Source organism: Dromiciops gliroides, chromosome 3, assembly GCF_019393635.1.
Source record: "Dromiciops gliroides isolate mDroGli1 chromosome 3, mDroGli1.pri, whole genome shotgun sequence".
NCBI classification, from domain to species: domain Eukaryota; kingdom Metazoa; phylum Chordata; class Mammalia; order Microbiotheria; family Microbiotheriidae; genus Dromiciops; species Dromiciops gliroides.
In genome coordinates this window covers 645,046,331-645,057,773 of record NC_057863.1, presented here as the reverse complement: position 1 = coordinate 645,057,773, position 11,443 = coordinate 645,046,331, and the positions used below count along the sequence as shown (strand labels likewise).

Below are 11,443 nucleotides of genomic sequence, written 5' to 3'. Positions count from 1 at the left end.
CACCCCTTAACCCCCCCCAAGGAATCCTGCCTTTAACGAACTAGGGCGAACTGGCAGGTCGGTTAGTCAGTCAATTAGTCTTTATTAAGCGCTGAGGTGCTGAGCGCTCGCAGGAGATACAAAGAAAACCAGTCCCTACTTTCGAGCTCACTCGCCTCACCCAGAAAATACAAAGTAATTTAGTAGGCATGAAGGGAGGACTCTCCTTGTTAGTTGTTACTTCGGGGGCGGAAGAGGACTCAGAAAGGCTAAATGGATACAAACATTTATTAAGAGCTTACTAGCGGGGAAGGGGGCTCAAGCCGAGCCCGGCGGCAGGAGCTTGTCGGGGAGGGAATTTCAGGCACGGGGGCCGGCTCGTGCAAAGGCACGGAGGCGGGGGATGGAGGCAGAAGGGGTGCGGGACACCCCGGTCCCAGCCGCAGCCCGGGCGGGCTCGGGGGCCGTGCGGGGCGGAGCCAGCTCGGAGCCCGGCCCCCCGCGAGGGCGGAGGGAGGCGGAGGGAGGCGGGGGCGTGGGGCGGGGAGGGAGGGGAGGGGAGGGGGGGGAGGAGGACGGGCAGCATGCACGATTTTTTTCTCGGCATTTTAATTTTTCTTTAATTTTCCCCGGGCGGGCGGGGGGCGTCCCCGGCGCGCGCGCGGGGCCCGGGCGGCGGCCGCGGGGCGGCGAGGGGGGCGGCCCGGGGCGGGCGGGCGGCCATGCGATCAGGCACTGCGCTGACCGGCCCGGCGGCTCGGCCTGCTCTGGGTCCTCCCTGTGCAGCCCGTGCGGGGACGTCTCGGAGACCCCGCGCCGACGGCTGCTCAAACATCACGGTGAGTTTGTTACAATGTAGCAATTTCTCTTTAAATCTCTTAACTCTCCCTACCTGCGAGTCGGGGCTGTGACAGGGCGCCCGAGCCAGGGGGGGGCCGGGGGGAGCCCCCCCGCCCCCCCCCGCCGGGAGCGGCGCTGCTGCCTTTTCACAGCCTCCCCCCTCCCCCGAGCCAGGGGGGCCCCCCCAAACCCAGCGCCCTCCCGCCCGCCCCCCTCTGCGGCGGCGGCGGCCCCGGCGGCGGGCACACAATGGAGCTTCCGAAAAATGATACATAACGTTCCATCGGGCGGCGGGCGGGCGGGCGGCCCAGGGGGAGGGAAGAGAGCGGAGGGGGGCGCGGGAAAAGGGACTCCCCTCTCCGTGCCCTCCCGAGCCACCCCCCGGGCCTTCCCTTATCTCCCCACCGACACCCCCACCCCCGAATTGGGGGCGGAAGAGAAAGAAATGGGGGGGGAGGGGGGCGCGGGGAAGCTGGGAGTGTGAGTCTTTAGATGGCCGGACCGGGGAAGTGATTCCCCGGTTGGAGGTGGTAAGCCGTCCTCACCTCTCCCGCTCTCCTTCTCCCCTCCCCCCCCTCCCCCCTGCCCCCAAACCGAGAATGCTCGGTAGAACGTGGGGCCCCTCGTGAACATTTTGGGGGAGGTGGAAGGGTGAGGAGGGATCCCTCCGGAGGGATAAACTCCTCCTCCCACCCCCAAACAATAAGATGAGTTGACTTTCTCCTTCCCACCCCATCTCCGATCTGCCTTGCCAGGGGAGGGAGAAATCTTGAGGGACCTAAGTACCAAGTGTATCGGAAGGGAGGCCAGCCTGGATCCCCTCCCCCCTGCCTTCCCCAGCTTCAGCTTTGTCACCCCCTGAGGGTTTTTTCTAGTGGGGGGAGGGGGGGACTTGAGAGAAACCAGCGTCTAGTGTTTTTGTTTGTCCCCGGGCCTCCCTGTCACGGCCTTGGGCTCCGGGAGCGGGGGAGATGAGTGAGGGGAGATGTCAGAGGCTCGTTGGGCCAGATCTTCGAGCCTCTGGTGGGTGACCTTTGTTTGACAACTCCTTCCTGGGGTCTGGGCCTGGAAGCCAGCAGTGGCGGCCTCGGTCCCCTACTCCTGCTCAGCCAGTGGCCGGATTCCTTTTTTGGTCCTCGCTGGCTCTCCCAACCCCGTTCCCAAGCCCCCTTTTTTGACTGGAGGGGAATCAGAGCCGCCGGTGGTGGCCGGAGTCGGAGCCTCCCTCCCAGTGGGGCTGGAGTATGGCCCCACTTTGGGGGAGAGGGAAAGGAAGGACTGGCTGAGAAATCTCTGCTGCTGTTGGCCTGGGGGCACTGCATGGAGGAACTAGCTTGACCTGGGGTGGGGGGGAGGGACTCCTCCCCGGGGGCCCAGCATCCCCGAGCCCTTAGGCCTTTGTTTTTCTTCTTTGTGGTTTCCACAGCTCCAGTCCCCATCAGTTGGGGGGGGCAGGCTGAAGCTGGGGTGGGTCCCCCAGGCCTGGCAGGCTGGGACGAGGGCACTCCCCTAGAGTGGAGGAGGACAGGTGTCTGAGTGTCCCCCTGTGGGTCCAGAGGCCGGACCACCGGGCTGGCCAGCCCAACCCAGCCCCTAAGCCCCGGGCCCCAGCTCTGTGATTTATGCCTTTAGCCACATAACTTTACCGGCTGCTTTGGGGGTCAGGGTTAGTGGGTTTGTCTTTACCCTCTCCATGGCTTCTCCGGGAACATTTTTGTTTGGTTTTTTGCTCGAGGGGGATTTCTCAGCCAAGTCTCAGGACACCTGTGACTCCCCTGCCTCTTCCCTAGTCCACCCCCCAGCTCTGAATGCACACCCTCACTTTCTTGGATTCACCTAGAGTGGGAGAGGCTTGGAGGCCGGTTCCCTGGGTCCTGCAGTGGATGGGGAATGCCCAGGACGCTTCCCCAACCCAGGCTGGCCTTAGGCACACAGGGACCCCTTCTTCCCCCTCCCCCTCCTCCTTCTCCTGCCTGGTTTTCTTGTTCCCCGATTGTGCCTGAAACATTTCATTCCCTTCACTGGAGTCTGGGGCAGCTGTTTTGTCATTTATTAAAATGGAGGTGGGCCCGGGAAGAACAAGATTGAAAGTTGTCTGGATTTTCAACCCTTTGGAGAATGAGTTTAACCAAGGCCTCCCTAGAGTGCTGGGGGCACCTGGGAGACTTAGTAGGGGACCTGGAAGACAGGGTATCCTCCTTCCCCTTAATGAGGCTGCTGGGGGGGGGCGGTGCAGAGGCATCAGAAGGAAGATGGCACTGGGCACATACAGAAAGATCTCTGGACTGTGAGTGCAGAGAACCGAGTTCAAATGCTTGCATCGCCATGATGCCGCTGCGTGACTTTGGCCAGATTTGTTCCCCTCCCTGGGCCTCCACTCCCCCTCTATAAAACGAAGGGGTTGGATAGGGTTCTCTGAATTCCCTTTCAGCTCTGAGGTCCCCTGTGATTCCGTGGGCAGGGTGGGGAGGGGGCAAAGGTTGGCAGAACGTCTGTACCTGTGACCAGGCAGGTGAGAGCTGGCTTGGAGGCTGGCAGCATGGGGGAGTGTTTTGTCGGCCTCCCCCAGTTCTCTGGGCAGATGAGGAGGGCTCCCCCACTTACCACCTGGATATTGCTCCCTACCCCCAGTAGTATATACTAGTAAGTGCTGGTCATTTGTAACCCCCAAGGTCCTAGCTTCCCCCTGCGAGCCCCTCAGGCTTGGGAAGGGTGTTGGGTGACTGACTGCCTGTGTGGTGCAGGGTGGGGAGGACCCTTGGTTAGGACTCGGATACCCAGATCCATCCCTGACTGTGCCACCTGAAGGTACAGCTGACCCCGTCTGTCTGATGAGGGGCCTGGGTAACACCGAAGGGGCCTTTCTGGGGGTCATGGTGCTTAGAGCTGGAAACAGCTTCTCAAGGGAACAGTTGAGACCAAACCCTGCCCCTTCCCACCTCAGATTACAGGAGAGGAAATTGAAATCTGGAGAGGTGAAGTGATTTGGCCAAGGTCTTACCGCTGGAGTCCTTGGCTCTCTGCCTTCAGATCCCGGGCTCTGGGCTCTTTCTGATGTCCGAAGGCGTCCTCTGGTCGGATAGAGGGCTGGCAGGGCTTGGAATGCTGCCTTGGCCACTGGCTTGATCTTGTGTGCCCAGGGCCAAGGGACTAACCCTTCCTGAGCCTCAGTTTCTTGGCATGTGAAATGGAGGTGAAAGCAGCCACCTCCGAAGCAAATGGGACAGAGCAAAGGGAAGGGCGCCCTGGAAATAAGAGGCTGTGGCCGTACTGTGATTAGCGGAGGCAGAGTGTCCGTGATGCCTGCTCTGGGCAGTGCCCCGAGTTAGGCCATGAATCGAAAGGAAACATATAAGAAGCTCCTGCCTTCACATAGCTTACAGTCTCCCAGCTGGACTGACCTCAGGGAGAGCAATTGTAAGGGTCCCAGCAAGACACCAGTTCAGTTCAGTTGAATTTGTTTCAACAAGCATTTATTAATTGCCTTCTGAATACCTAGCACCATCCTGCAAGGATACAAGGGAAATAGTTTTCCCCCTAAGAGCTGGGGGGGGGGGTGCAGAGGGGAGAAGGAAACAGACACTACTGGAGGGGGAGGGGCAAACACATATTAAGTAAATGCAGAACGTACAAAGTCTTTGGGAGGGCTTTATAATGGTCATAAATTTCAAACTGGTAAGGAGTTTGGAGGGCATGGAGTCCAACCCTCTCATTTTACAGATGGGGAAACTGAGGCTTTTTTTTTTTAATGACTTGGCCAGATGTCAGAGACAGGATTTGAGTTGGGGTCTTCTGACACGGAGACCAGGATTCTCTTTTTCATTGGGTGTTGCCTCTTAAGTTGGAAGAAGCACAGACTACAGGGGGAGGGGGGGGCAGTCAGCAAGGCCTTCAGTAGAAGCTAGCACTAGTGTGGGGGGATGGTAGATCTGGGGATTCCAAGTTATTCAGCTTCTGTCCGGGCCTTGATTTCCTCACCTGTAAAATGAGGAAGTTAGATTCGATGAGTTCTGAGGCCCCTCGGGGATGGAAACCTATGATCCCCAAGAGTTGGAGGTAAAGAGAACCTTGCAGGCATGAGAAGCAGCAACCTGTGCAAAGGCATGGAGGTTGGAAATGGAAAGTGGGCCCACCAGTTCAGACTCTGTGTGTGTGTGTGTGTGTATGGGGGAGGGGCACCCGATGGAAGAGATTTGTAGGCGAATGTGACTGGAATGTGGCATTTGTGAGGGGGAGGAATGCACCATCAGTCTAAGCCAGATTGCAACGGGCTTGACCCCCCACCCAAACACCTCCCCCACAGGCTTGTTCAAGCCTTAATATCCTCCTTTTTCGGGGAGACAGAGCCTTGCCTTCTGCTGTGAGATCACAGACTTAGAAGGGGCCTGCTGGGCCCCTTTGCTAATGAACTGTAAGTGATAGCGGTCTGGCAGGGTTGGGGAAAGCCCAGGTGGTAGAAAAAGCAGCGCCTTCTTCATCTTCCCCTCCAAGGAATTGCCCTGCTGTTGTGGGTAACCAGTTTCCTGATCTGGAAAATGGGTACACTCTTCCTTTCACCACCACCCCCCCTTCGGAGCTTCTGTGACACTCCGAGGAGGGCTCGGCGGCTCCTAGTCAGGGCAGCTAGGGGCAGCCAAAGCCTCCTCTTGGGTCCACGTGTCTCAGTTCCGAGGGGGAGCCACTTTGGCTGCGGGTCCTCAGACTGCAGAGGACAGCCCCGAGCCGGGACTTAATTGGAAACATGAAAACTTGGCATTTTCTTTCCTGGCAGTTGTTAGTGCTTTAGGCCCTTGGGGGGAGGGACGGATTGGGCCTTCCCTGATGGCATCTTCCCTGGCCCTGGCTCCTCAGCCACTGAATCAGTGGCTGACCCACAGGGTAGCAGAGGTCACACCTGGCCATGACCCTCCTTTGTCCCAGGCCCTAAAAATCCATCTGATGCCTGAAATTCCACAGCCAAGAGTGGTGTTCTTTGTCCCTCCTTACAATGCAAGTACCCCTGAGATGGGATCGCTGTTAAGTCTAATGAACTGGTACTTTAAGGGTCTGTGATTTCCTTTCCGCACTTCATTCCATGGGCTGTAGATCAGAGCATCTTAGATTGAAAACTGAAAAGGACCTTTGTTGTTCGGTCATTTTAGTGGTGTCCCACACTCTTCGAGCCCTCTTGGGGCTTTCTTGGCAGAGATACAGGAGGGGTTGGCCATTTCCTTCTCTGGCTCATTTGACAGATAAGGAAACTGAGGCAAACAGGGCTAAATGACTTGCCCGGGGTCATACAATTAGGAAGTATCTAAGACTGGATTTGAACTCAGGTCTTCCCAACTCCAGGCTTGGTGCTCTATCCACTGGGCCACCCGGCTGCCCCAGAAGGCACCTTACAGGCTATTAAATTCAAACCTCACCTTTTACAGATGAGGAAACTGAGGCACCAAAAACGGGTGACGTGACTTTTCCGTGGTCCTGTAGCTAAGTGCCTCAGAGGGGATTTGAACTCAGGTCTTTCTGACTCTCAAGTTCAGCATCCCATTCACCACACCCCACCCCTGATCTTTATGATTATTTGTGACAGAAGGAATGTTCATGTGTTGGTGACCGATCCTTTGGCAATGAGCCCCTCAGAACTTAACTCAGGCCTGGACCTGGATTCAAGGGGACCTGGGTTCTAATTGTGTCCCTGATACTTAACTAACTCCAGGAGTCCAGGCAGGTCACTTCCCTTCTCAATGGTATTTTTTTTTTTTTTGGTGGGGCACTGGGGGTTAAGTGACTTGCCCAGGGTCACACAGTTAGTAAGTGTCAAGTGTCTGAGGCCGGATTTGATCTCAGGTCCTCCTGAATCCAAGGCCAGTGCTTTATCCACTGCGCCACCTGGCTGCCCCCGGTCACTTCCCTTCTCAACCTTGATATCCTCATCTGTCAAAATGGGGATAACGGTACAGCGCCCGCCTCTCCGAGTTGTACTGACGCTCAGATGAGTTAATACATACATCTGGGCAAAGAGTTTGCAATAAATATAGTCCATTGTGACTGTGGCTGGCCAGCTCCTCAAGGCTGTCTCCTGCAGGCTCTTAGGGATCGCTGAGGTGGAGGAAGTCATGTCTGTAATCATTCATCGCTCGTATTTTGATGGTGTTCTGTGCTGTTGTCGTTCAGTCGAGGCTGATTCTTCATGGCCCCATCAGGGGTTTTCTCGGTAGAGATACTGGAGGGATTTGCCATTTCCTCCTCTGGCTCATTTGACAGATGAGGAAACTGAGGCAAACAGGGCTAAATGACTTGCCCGGGGTCACACAGCTTACGTGTCAGCTTACGTGTCTGAGGCTGGATTTGAACTCAGGTCCTCCTGACTCCAGACCTGGCCTCTCTGCTGTGCCTTATAATCAGAGGATTTATTTCCTTATAGCCACCCTGTGGGGTGGGTTATCCTATCTAGGCCTTTACCCTTAGGAGGAGGGGTGGTAACAATGAAAAGAACCCTGGCCCTAGAATCCCAGGACCTAGGTTCAAATCCTGCCTGTTGCTGATAAAGGCTGCCAGGCCTCATTTTCCTCATCTGTAAAAACCAAGAGGTTGGATGAGATGATGCCTGAGGTCCCTTCCATCTACCATCCCATTTTACAGATAGCAAAATTGAGTTTCAGAGACATTCTGGGACTTCCTCCTAGCGGCAGAGCCTGTGCCTGATGCCTTTTGTCTCATTGGGACCTTTCCTGACTGCGGGGTTTGCCCCTACAGCTGTTCTTGGGGTGTGCTTCCCTATTGGGCGGTGCAGTGTTCCCTCCCTCGCCCTCTCTCCTCTCTTTCTCTCCTCCCTCCCCTCTCTCTCTTTCCCTTGGCTTTCCTCTCCTTCCCTCTCTCCCTTCCTCTTCTCTTTCTTCTCTCTCCTCTCTTTCGGTCACTCTCTCACTTTCTTTCACTCTCTTCCTCTCTCACTCTCTCCTCTTCTTTCCCCCCCTTCCCCCTCCACTCTCTTCTTCTCTCACTCTCCCCCCTCCCCCTTCTCTCCTCTCCCTTTCCCCCTCCCCTCTCCCCCTCTCTCCCTCCCTTGAACTCCCCGTGGCTTAGTACTGTCTGTACTTTTCGCTGGACACTTAGATCACAGATAACAGAGACACTAGACTTTTAAAGCTGAAAGACGCCTCAGAACTCAAGGAGGCCAGCCCCTGACTTGGACTCTGTTCAGGCTCTGACACCGGCCAGCCAGCAGGGTGACCCTGGGTAAGTCACCTACCGTAGCTGGGCTATTCCCCCCCTCCCCCAATGAAGGAGCAGGGTGGACTAAATGGTCATATCTGTGACCTCATGGCCTCAGGTCCCCACGATCCTGGTTCCCCACTGCCTAACACCTAGCAAACTGAGCCAGAGAGAGAGAGAGACAGACAGACAGACAGACAGACAGACAGACAGACAGACAGAGAGATAGAGAGAGAGAGACAGAGAGAGATAGAGATCAAGGACCCAGACTTGTTCCTGGCCAGTCGCATTTTCCCTGGGATCTGGGTGTCTTTGCCTTTTTGCTTCCCTGACCCTCTTTGGCAGAAGCCTGGGGCCCTGTCTCTTAAATAGCTGAACCCTCAGTCGGAGGAGAGGGAACATCAAGCCCCCCTTTTATCCCATCCACGTTCACAGGCCCCTGTCCTAGGCAGTCCTGGTGCCCTACTCGGTTGCTAATTAACTCCCATCTCCCAAAGCACACTGTGAATTGCCGTTGGCCATTATCTTCCAGGGAAGTTGGGGGCGGGGTGTGGGTCCAGGTTCCCCTCCCAGCCCTGCTAGGTCCTAGCTCTGTGACCGTAAGCAAAGTCACATTCCTGCAGGCCTCAGTCTTCCTCATCTGTGAAATGGTCACTCGGTGCCCTTCCAGCACCAACACCCTTGACCCCATTCCCAGTCACTTCCAGGGGAGGGGAGGGGAGGTGCTTTTTTGTTTTCTTTTTTCAGTTACTCAGCTGTGGGCAATCACCTGGATTTTTTTTTTTTTTAATCATTGGTCACATCCTTTCTTCCTGGTGATGAGCCTGGAGGAGCTTTGATTTTGGTCTCAGGATTTTCTCTCTTGCTCTCCCTTCATCTTTAGGGAGAAACCTCTCTGCTGGGGGTGGGGGGTGGGGTTTCATCTGAGGGCTTTTCTCCTCCAACCCTGACTAGCTTGTGTGAACATGGGATGAAGCACTTCCTCTCCCTAGGTCTCAACTTCCTCATCTGTAAAATGGGGGTCAGGGTGGGAAACAAAACTCATCCTTCCTTCCTCGTGGTCTTGCTGCGAGGAAAGTTCTTTGTAAGCCTTAAAAAGTTTCAGAAAGGGGGCAGCTAGGTGGCGCAGTGAATAGAGCACCGGCCCTGGATTCAGGAGGACCTGAGTTCAAATCTGGCCTCAGACACTTGACACTTACTAGCTGTGTGACCCTGAGCAAGTCACTTAACCCCAATTGCCTCACTTTAAAAAAAAAAAAGTTTCAGAAAGAAGATTCTCCAGCCTGGCTCTGGAAGCCTGGTGGGCAAGCTGCCCGTAGGGAGGAGTCAATGCTGTGGTTTAATAATGCAGCTGATAGACTTCTCCCCACCCCCTACCCCCAAAGGGTAATAAATTAGGTGAGCCCTAGTGGACCTTCCCAGCTATAGGATTCATGGACAAGGGACCCTGTTTTACAAATATTATCTCACTATCCCTAAAAAAGTTATTATTAACCCCATCCTATGGATGAGGAAACTGAGGTACACAGAGAGAAAGTCACTTGCTCAGGGTTACACAGCTGGGAAATGCCCGAGGCTGGATTTGAACTCAGGTCTTCCTGACTCAAGGTCCAGTGCTGTATTTAATACCTAGCTGCCTCCTAGTTGAGAGAGAATCCGGAGAAGATAAGTGTGGTTGTTGGTATGGGAGGCGGCCTAGAGGACTGAATGATTCCTATCTTGGAAGGGTTCAGGGTGAAGTTCAGGCCTTTCATGATTCTGTGGGAGCTGGAAGAGACTTTTGGTCGAACCTGTCAGAGGGGATAGTAGGAATCCCCTCGGTGACACCCCCTCCCAACAAAGGCTCATCTGACCTCTGCTTGGTTGCTGCCAGTGATGGGGAGCTCACTATCTTATTTGATACTCCTCCCTTTGGACTTGGAAGTTGCAATAGACCTTAGAGAAATCACCCCCGTTTCACAGATGAGGAAACAGGTCCAGAGAGGTTGTGATTTGCCCCAGGCCACACTGATTATTTCCTCTCTTTCCCTTTCCCCCCTACAGGACTCCTTAAATCCTTGGACAACAACAACAATAAAAACTAGCATTTATATAGTGCTTTAAGGTTTGTAAATGTTACTTCATTGGCTCTTCATAGCAACCCTAGGAGGTAGATGCTGTTATCATAATAACAATGATAATATATATGTTATGATAATATTCATATTATCATAGATGAAGAAACTGAGGCAGACAGAGGTTATGTGACTTGCCCAGGGTCACACAGCTCATAAATGTCTGAGGCCAGATTTGAATTCTGCTTTTCCTGACCGTATGTACAGTGTACCTAGCTGGATAGATTTCAGGGTGTCCTTAAACTCAGTTGGGGGAAAAACAGCATCTTTCTTTCACTATAATTGGTTTCCATTGCCATCCTTTGCAAATCCTTCTGAGAAGGGTTCTCTAGGCTCCCAAGCAGGTGGGGTCTGTGACAACAAGAAAGGGTGAGGTCCTGTCCTGGGGCTTTTAGGATCTGTATCCAGTTTAGCATTTGACCTGTCATGTTCTGTCTTGTTCCTGATAATAACAACCTCACTGTGTCTTGTATCCCTACCCAGGCGGGGAGCTTCCTGAGGGCAGATACACTGTCTTCTCTCCTGTCCCCCTCTGGTAGAAGTTCTAGTTACATTATAAGGGATATAGTCAGTTCAACAGGCATTTGTGAAATGCTTTCTATTGAGGGAGGCAAAAATGAAATAATTCCTGCCCTCAGGGAGCTTATGTTTTGTTGGGTGGAAGCAGCAGGTCCACAGAATAACTGACAAATCGTTCCAAAATAAATACAAAATAATGGAGAGGGGTCCCTGACAAGCCAGGACACTTCCTAAATTTGCACGTCATATATGTATATATGAAAAACATTAGCTGTGCTTCTTTTGCCCCAGAGCATCTGCAAGGTGAAGGATTGTGAGCCCCCATCACTGGTGGACAGGTCCTTATAGGAGGCTTGTCACCACCAGCAAGGTCCCAAAGCAAAGCCTCCTTGGCTGAACAGAAATCTCTACTGGCCCACAGTTGTCTACACAGCCTTTGCTGGAAAAACCTTCTGTGATAGGTAACCCCGCCCCCCATCTCCTCAAGTGCCCATTAAATGACACTTTTGGGCAGCCCTCTGAAATCGACCTCCCTATAACTCCTTCTCCACTCCAAGCCCAAGTTGTTCCTGGTTATGTTCTTCTAGGCTATGCAAGACAAACCTAATTCTTCCTCCATGTGGGAACCTTTTAAATTCTTGGAACACATCTTAGTTACTCCTGCTCTTCCCCAGACTAAATGGCCTGGTTCCTTCAGCTCTTCCTCATATGGGGAGATCCAGAGATGCTTTGTTGTTCCTGTCTCCCTGCCCTGGACTCTCTCTTGCCAAAGTGTTAATGACCTTCTTGGTGGT

At 54.0% G+C, this 11,443-nt stretch overlaps 1 protein-coding gene across 4 annotated transcripts in view; it reads left to right on the top strand.

The window, feature by feature from the left end:
• The first annotated feature begins 692 nt into the window (after nucleotides 1-692).
• The window catches only part of BICRA (BRD4 interacting chromatin remodeling complex associated protein), a 65,489-nt gene continuing 54,738 nt past the window's right edge, over nucleotides 693-11,443 (top strand). For all 4 annotated transcript variants that reach the window (XM_043997489.1, XM_043997490.1, XM_043997488.1 and 1 more), the window contains exon 1: nucleotides 693-818. The gene's annotated coding sequence lies outside the window, so the exon portion shown is untranslated. The remainder of the gene's footprint in view (nucleotides 819-11,443) is intronic.